A 9,592-nucleotide genomic window follows, 5' to 3' on the forward strand; every position below is an offset into this window, starting at 1 on the left:
AAAATTTCTGAATGTACAAGACTATAAAGTGTATGTGACATTGCACATATAGTTAAGTATAAATCAATGTATGTTGAAAAATGGAGATTAAAGATAGCTTAATATTAAGTAAAGGACAATCATATAAATGGCTAGCCTGTTACTATATTTTTCACTGAGTAAGTCCTTTGTAAACTAAATGACTCATTTGATCAGAGTACTGTGAAATCACGTACTTGTTTACAGTATATTCTGAGGTTCATTATTACGCTGCAAAGTTCCCAAGGAAGAGTACTAATTACCGGAACTGGACACAAATTTGATGGAGGAGAGTTCAGATCCTCTCAAAGTTATTTATGTTTTCCTTTACTTCCATAAACTGATGTAGACATCTACATCTACATACATACTCCACAAGCCACTTTATGATGCTTGGCAGAGGTTACCTTGCACTACAGCGAGTCATTATCTTCCTTGTTCCATCGCAGATGGAGTGAGGGGGAAAAGACTGTCTAATTGCTTGTGTATGAACCAAAATTTTCCTTATGTTTACTTCATATTCCTTACACAAGATGTACATTGGGCGTGGTAAAATTCTTCAGCAGACAATTAAAAATGCTGGTTTTCTGAACTTTCTCAATTGTGTTTCACTAAAAATATGTCATTTTTCCTCCAGGGACTCCTATTCAAGTTCTCCGAGGATTTCCATAATACTCATATAATGATTGAACCTATCAATAACAAATCTAACAACATGCCTCTGAATTGCTTCGATGTACTCTAATCCTACCTAGTAGAGTCTCAAAGACTCTAGTGGTATTCAAGAAGTATTCTGTATGTGGCCTCCTTTAGAGATGAGCTATACTAAAAAGATTTCTTGCAATAAAACAAATTTGACCACTTACATTCCCTGCAACTGATGTCATGTGCTTGTTATATTTGATATTGCTTTGCAACTGTACACCTATCTGTTTGATTGATGTGACTGCTTATTTGGTTCACATGGGGTACCACAGCCATACTTGCACATCATGTGCTGGCTTTCAGATTGGCTATATGCACTGTTTAATAACAGGGTAACCGCAGAACACATCAACACCTACCATGCTTGAAAATGGCCTGCAAGGCCAAAATTGGGCAATCATGCAAGATATAATAAAGGATGATTATAATTAAAATTAAACTTTCAAACCACTGTAGAAGTAACACCACTGTTCAGAATGACGTCAAATTGTAATGGAATGTTATTGGAGAAGTTTGAAAACGTATGACAGATGGAAAATAAATAGTTACAAAATGCAGCAATAGATGGCACCGTAAGCATTATAATTTAATAATGGTCAACTACAAATGACAAATGAATCATACAACAATGCCTAAGGTATACGTTTGATGTTAAACAAACTTAACTACTCAGTTTGCATGTGTGTGCAGTTGTGATACTGTTAGTTACATAAGTCCATCCACCACAGTAAGGTCATATCACATTGGATGGGAAAAATTGGTTTTTAATTGTCTTGAGGCCAAAAATCACATAGAAAGCATCACTTACATCAGTTTTTAATTGCCCTGAGAGCAAAAACTGTACAAGAAGCATCAATCAAAATCAGATCATATTATTAATTTCTGTGTGACTGGTCCAAAAACTGTTCAGTATGCTGTCCACTGTTTTCTGCAACAAGTTGAAATTGAGGAACAGAATGTTACACCACTGATGGAAGTGTTTCTGGAGTCACGTTCAGAATGTGTTGCACAGTGCGTGCCTTCAATGCAGCTAAGTTTGCAGTCGGGACACTGAACACATCATCTTTCAGGCAGCCGGACACCCAGAAATCATACGGTTATGATCAGGTGATCAGGATGGCCAGGCTGTAAGAAAATGGCGGCTGATAATTTTATCAATTCTGAAATGGAACTTCAGCAACTGCTTAACTGGATTTGCAATGTTCAGAGGTGTGCCATCTTGCATAAACATGATCCCATCCACACATCCATGGTTTTGGAGAGCTAGAATAACTAAGTTGTGCAAGAAACACTCATAGCACTTACCAGTGATGGTACAGGCAACAGGACCAGAAGCACCTGTCTCTTTGAAAAAATATGGCCCTATGATAAATGATGCCGTAAACCTACACCACTCAGCGACCTTTTCAGGATGTAGTGGAACCGGTTGATTTGAGTGTGGATTTTCTCTTGCCCACGTTTGAAAACACTGTGTATTGACATAACCTGTCAGATGGAAGTGGGCTTCATATTTCCACAAAATCTTCCCTGGCAAATCATTGTCCACTTCCATGCAAGCAAAGGTCTCTCTTGCTGGCAGGTCAACAGGAAGGAACTCGTGCACATGGGTAATTTTGAATGTATAGCAAAGAAGAGTGTTTTGTAGGATTTTATGTGCAATGCTCATGGGTATGTCCAATGTTCAGGCAATTCTCCATGCACTACACGTTTGAACACCACCACCTGTCTCCTCTTGCACTGCTGTGGCCACTGCTTCCACTGACGTTGAATCAATTTGTTTCCTCTGTCTATCAGGTTGCTCACCAAAAGAAAACGTCTTTTCGAATTTATGAATAATTTTCTCCAGACCCACAGCAGTCATTGGACCAACGCCTTTTTTAAAACTCTACAGTGTCCAGTACTTCCACAGAATGATGTGTGCACAGTCATCATTCTTGTAATACAGCTTTACAAGCAGAGCGTGATTGTGCATTAGGACAGTCATTGCGAACGTCGCAGATGCGAACGGAGAAAAAGCCGTGTACCTGGAGTGTTTATACCAACTTCAATGTGTCATGCGCATGACGGGTGTTTTCATTTACCTATTCTGTCACATGCACCACCATCTGTTGATCAATTTTCATACTATATTTTTCATCTGCCATATGTTTTCCCCCTTCTCCAATAATTTTCCAATGCAATTTGACCTCATTCTGACTAGTGGTGTTATTTCTACAGTGCTTGGAAATTTTAACTTTAATTATAATCACCCTGTAAAATGAATACTCGTGAAAATCATCTGAGGTTGAAAACTTCAAAATGTCCTTTAATGTGATTGCTGATAAAAAAAACATGACTTTCATGTGTCATGTGACACATTTGCAGATGAATAACATGCCCAGAACTTCTAAAATGGATCCTAAAAATGCGCTTGTCATACTTACTGATAAAAGTAAGAAATTTCCAGTGTTGTATCATGAAACACTTAAAGTTTAATTATTTATCAACAAGAATAATGTGTGGTAGCTCACCCATGATCACCTTGTAGACATTTGTTTAAGGAGTTGGGCATCCTCACTTCTGCTTCACAGTATATTTATTACCTCATGAAGTTTTTTGTAAATAATCCATTACAGTTCATTGCAGTACATTATGATGTACATAATTACAATACCACAAAGAAAAATGAGATCCATTACTCCGCATAAAGGTTGTCTTTAGCAAAAAAAAGAGTGGTATAATGCTGCAACAAAAATTGTTGGTCACTTAATGAGGCATATAAAATGTCTGGCAGACAGCAAAGCAGAATTTGAGAACAAACTGAGAAAGTTTCTCCTTGACAACTCCTTCTGTTCTATAGAAGAATTTATGTTATTCTAATGTGTTAAAGGTGATGGGTAAGCAATACCAAATCATATCCGCATTATATATATAGGACCCTTATAAATTTTGATGCCGTAACAATATTCACAAAATAATTTGTGATGGAATGTAGAATGACTCATTCCTACAAGATATTGATTTATATACAACAAACTCAATTTAAATTGTTCAATTTTTACTATTAAAATAAAATTGTTTTAAACATGAGATAAGTAAGTACATTTCATACAGTGACTTTCTCAGAGTATTTCAACGAATTTAAATGGATGACGGGTGGGTAGTGAGAAAAACTGAAGACCAAGCTTAAGAAAATTCCTCACACACCGATTGCCTGTAATATTAATATTATGAACATCCTTCTGTCAAGATTGAGCTCACCTAGTAACCCAGGGGGGATGTCATAATACCAGAGGTATTATGGAGTAATGAGGAATATAACCTAATAGCATCTAGCAAAACGTTTCGGCCTTATGACAGCAGTGACATGTCATTGCTCGGACTGTGTGAAACAGTGTGTGTAGATAGCCACCCTGATCCATAACTACTCAACTGTTGACCACAACACACAGAAATTGGCCAGAAATGGATCCAAGAAACACACATATGGTGTCCTACATGTGCTCAATATGATTAAGGTCAGGTGACCTGGAGGACCAGAAAACTGTCTCATTTCATGCAGTGTTCCAATTTGGGAGCAACTGGATAAGGGACTGTCTTTCTAAAGGTGCAAGTCACCTGGAGAGGGAGGTGAGAGATTTAGAGCGCACCTGATTGGGCTGAAGGTTGTTGTATCATTCACCGGTGAGGAACAATGTTAGTCATACCAGGAAGCACATTTCATTCCACATACATGTCCACCATATGGTTATACCACTGCTACTGGCCTGAATGGTGTTCTTTTGGAAAAACAGCTCACCTGGTTTTTGGTGTAATCTTACCCCGCCATAAGAGTGTACCCATGTGTTCTGCAGCTTGTTAGTTCAGGTAACTTTCTTTACTGTCAGTGTCCAGTGATGATATGAATATCCATGCTCTTTGATGTTCAATAAGCATGTGAGAGTGAAGACTTCTACACATTATAGTGAAAGGATGATTGTGGGTGCTGACCAATAATCATTGTTGTTCATGGAGGTATGTTCCATCTATGCAACTAAATGAAAGGCAGTGTGTTTATCTCCATATGCCTTTTGCTTCTTTTGTTTGTGAAGCATCTTCAGTGGCATGTTATAAATATTTCTTTTTTATACATATAATAAACGTATGTTCGCCCCAATGGCTGAGAAGTCAGCATGGCAGTCTGTCATGTCATGGGGACTGGTTTCAATTCCTGGCTGGGTTGGGGATTTTCTCCAGCCAGGAACTGGGTGTTTTGTTGTCCTCATTATCATTTCATCATCATCAGTGGAAGGCAACAGGAAACCACCCCTGGAATCACCTCCCTAGACGCTCATGGGGTGGACCTCTCTGATGAGGCTTCCTCCTTGACAAGACCTGCGATAAGGCAAAACACAAAGTTTTAGTTTTTATAAATGTGTTATGTAGTAGTTACAGAATGTTATTAAGTTACATTTTGTCATGGTTTTCTCTTGTTTTTTAGATTAGAAGCAACTTTTGTATCACAAATTTTGTGATGTTAAATTGTCATTTTGTGTTATGATTTCCAGTGTTGTTAGTCCATATGTGGTTCTGGAGATGTATTCATTCAGTCCCCATACTCCAGCTGGCCGATTTATGGTGTTTGTTCATCCACATTTATCATTTTTCATTTATTGTCTGTGTGTGTGTGTGTGTGTGTGTGTGTGTGTGTGTGTGTGTGTGTGTGTGTGTGGAGAGAGAGCGGGAAGGGGGGGGGGGAGAGAGAGAGAGAGAGAGAGAGAGAGAGAGAGAGAGAGAGAGAGAGAGAGAGATCCATCAATTATTTACTCTCATGTTTCAGATTTCTGTTTGTAATTGTTTTAGTGGCTAACATGATCAGAGAGTTATTGCTTATGTTGATTTGGTCATTAATTACTTTCCTTTTCATTGCAAGAGCTCTTTGCATGTGAAAGTTTTCTTGTAATATGAGGAGTTTTGTTGTAATCAGTCACTCTAATAATTTTATGTGAGAAGAGTGAACAGTCACAACAAAAAACTCCTGACATTACGAGAAAACTTTCACATACAAACAGCCCATGCAATGAAAAAGAAAGTAATTAATGACCTAATTAATGTAATCAATAACTCTCTGATCATGTTAGCCACTAAAACAATAATAAACAGAAATTGGAAACATTAACCACAGTAAATAATTGATGACTCTTTCTCGCCCCCTCCCCATCTCTCTCTCTCTCTCTCTCTCTCTCTCTCTCTCTCTCTCTCACACACACACACACACACACACACACACTTAAGGAAAAAAAACTGCTCTCACAAATAATGTAACATTTACACATAACAAAATACACACACAATAAACAAATGAAAAATATGAAATCACACTTAAAAGACAAAAGATAAACCACATGGTGATAGCTGGCAATACCACATACTGTAAACAAGCACATATTGATCACAAAATGAAAAGTGCAAGTAATGTGGTGTAATAAATGTGGGTGAAAAAACTGCCAGAAATCGGCCAGCTGGAGCATGGTGACCAAACGAACAAAGCTACAGGACCACACATATGGACTAATAATACTGAAAATCGGACGTAACATCAAATGATAATTTAACCTCACAAGATCTGTGTCATCAAAGTTGTTTGTAATCTAAAAAACAAGAGAGAAAGCTGACAAAATGTAAGATAGTAACATATTGTAACTATTACATAATACATTTATTTTATATATAAAAAGAAAAATGTATTACAGGCCACTGAAGATGCTTCATGAATAAAATAAGTGAAACATATATGGCATAAACAATCTAACTTTCATTGACTTGCATTTTCGAAATGTACCTCCATGAAATTTGAAGCAACTAAGGAATGACAGAGATAGGAAAAAATGACGTTGTTGTTGTTCTGCATTGAACTGGCTGTGGCCCGCCACTTAAATCTTACTAACAGAGCTAGTGGAAATCTCTTTCATCACTGTGTTATTTCTCATGACATATGACATTGGTGGTAGTGATTTTCCCCATAAGCAAGTCCTCAGGAACACCCTTGAAAGAGTGGCATATAAAAGCCCATCAATTGCATAGCCTCCAATGGAGTGTCTCATGTGCCATATACACATGATCTGATCTTGATGAAATATGCTAATAATGCATATCTTAAACACCCTGCTTTCAAATGTTATGCCAATGACCAGTACAAAATTTGATGACTGCCAGTCATGTGGCATGCCAAAGTGTTCACTTTGAAAACAGGACCACTCTCTTTCCTACACAGCAACTATCTCAAATTTATGTACTCGTGGCATGACAGGTGCACACATAAAGTTAAACAGATGTAAACACGCCTTTACAAGCAGGTTAGTTTACATGCATCTAGCAGTTGTTTTGTCAGAGAAAGTTGTTGTTGTGTCAAAAGAAAACTTCACCTGATAAAACAATAAAATTATGAGACAGAATTTCTTCCCAGTGCCTATTTTCTGGGGGCAAAACTTATAGTACAGCCAAAACATATAAAATTATACAAAAATACCCTAGCTTTCAAAACTATCTGCTGCTGCTGCTGCTGGCGTGTGGCCCACCACAGTTCAGGACATATGAGTTCATTAACACTGAGATGCATGAAAAACTCCTACATTGTGCATGACATTTACATTTTTACTCCTTTGCTACTAACTCTATTCACAAAACATTTTGCAGACACTATCCACAAAAGCTGCTGAATTTAACTACAAAATTATATCATTGTATGATATACAGACCAGGAGAAACTTTTTCATCATGCATGACATTTAAATACACTTATTCTTAAGTACTAAAACACTCCTAGTCAAGTCAACTTAAGGTAATCCCTTACACCTGCTTGTGCTTTTGGTATGTTTGAACTGTGAAGCACAAATGGCAGTAGACGAAAACTATAGCTGCCTACAGAGATATGGAGAGGCATTGCCATAGTGATGTTCACAAAAATGTACATCTCACACCAAGTATACTGCTCTAATACATACAAAGTTTCATTTCTAATAGAAAATTGGCAAAGTTAATTTCCATGCAATGCTGGGTTTGTCAGCTAGTAAGTCTATAGAAAATCAGCAGCAGGGTGCAATGCTGTTTATGAAAGAGGACGGTATATTGAACATTTCAGAAACAGAAGTCAGTATTTCCAGTAAATGTTCAGTATTTATGAGAATTAACATCTTCTTACGTTGTACTTGAAAGTCAGTAATAAAAGTTAGTGTGGTCTTATAATCTTTTAAATGAACAGATGCATCACCCATGGGACAAGTGAACAGCAGATCTATTTCCTAATTCTTGTCAGTTAACTTTTACTTGTGTTTTCTCTTTGTATCAAACTGATGTTAGACATATTATTTATCTATGTATAAACAATAAACTAAACAATTGTGGCTTCATACTTCTACAAACATTATTCATTGTATAGGAGTCATAGCCAGAGTTAGGAAATTTAATGTTCTGTTTAATGGACAGAAAACTAGAACTTACAGTGTTGACATAAAATTTACACTTCATATTGCAGGTAAGTGTGGCTTGGTGGTAAAGTGCAATCTTTGGATTGATGACTGATTTCCTTTTTCTATCGCAGGTAAACTTTGAGTAAAACACACTGGATATTCTGATTCAGAATACAGCAATAAATAAATTATTATGTACAGTATTATTTACATATTTTAGAATCACTGTGGATAAGTATTGTCACACATACCTCAGAAAATACAGCAATGCATAAATATTCAGTAAGAACACAATATTTAGTCCATTTTTTAGCTAAATGCTTGTATTCCAGTTATAGCTCTCCCAAGAATCAGAGTACGGATATCGTGAGTACCTATAACAGATTGATCAAGTGCAATTGTCCATTATTTGTATTAAGGAAACAAAGAGGAAAAAGACAGAAAAAGTATATGACCTTACCTTCATATGTATTGACTGGTTCCAGATTCAGAACATGTCTAATAATATGATATTCATCAGAAATGCCATTCCCACCCTACATGTCACAAGCAGTGCATGCAATGTCCAAAGCTTTTCCATGGGAATTACATTTCAGTATTGATATCATTTCTGGAGTACACCTTAAAAGAATATGTACAAAATGAAATTTGACTTATATGGAGAAAATGAAGATGGATTAATATGTAAGTGAGAAAGAGAGGAATTTATGTAAAATCTTGAGAACAGCTATTTTTATTATATTCTTATGAAACATGCAATAATAAATGGCTTTTCACATAAGCCAACTTTTTTTGGTGAAACTGAAGCATATAATTAGGAGACCACTCTTGCATCACAACATACAGTTTCATACTACACCTAGTCACCTAATAGATAGCTGCCTCAGCTTGACATACAAGACAGCTGCACATTATCAGAACATGGAGTCTCCATGTCCCTAATGCATGGTTAAGGACACCCCAGACCAATTCAGCTGGGATTATGTGCAATCAGGACATCAAATATCCCTCAAACGACTGTAGCGTGATTTTGACCTGTTGGTATGGATTGTGTTTTCCTGGGAATGCCACATCTGGTAGGGAGACCATAAACTATGAAGGAGCATATGTGACTAATAAAAATACTGGCATATTCCACAGCTTTCATAATGCCTTCTACAACAACCACAGGTCCCAACAAGGTCCATGTCACCTATTCCGAACCTTCATCTGAGTTGCCACTCTGCTACTAGCAAATTCACTGATCGTATTTCAAACTCTAATCCCTACTAGGTTACAATATAATTTGTTTGCTTATGATAAATATTAGTGATATCAGAATATGAACATCCAATAACCTATGCTGCTTTTGCAGTCATCATTTCTAGCTTCTAAATTATAAAAATGTGACCTTTGTTGAAGTTAATCAGCAGTTTTCTGTAATCTCAGAATACAGAGTACAC

This window comes from Schistocerca gregaria, chromosome X (assembly GCF_023897955.1).
Source record: "Schistocerca gregaria isolate iqSchGreg1 chromosome X, iqSchGreg1.2, whole genome shotgun sequence".
Lineage (NCBI taxonomy): Eukaryota > Metazoa > Arthropoda > Insecta > Orthoptera > Acrididae > Schistocerca > Schistocerca gregaria.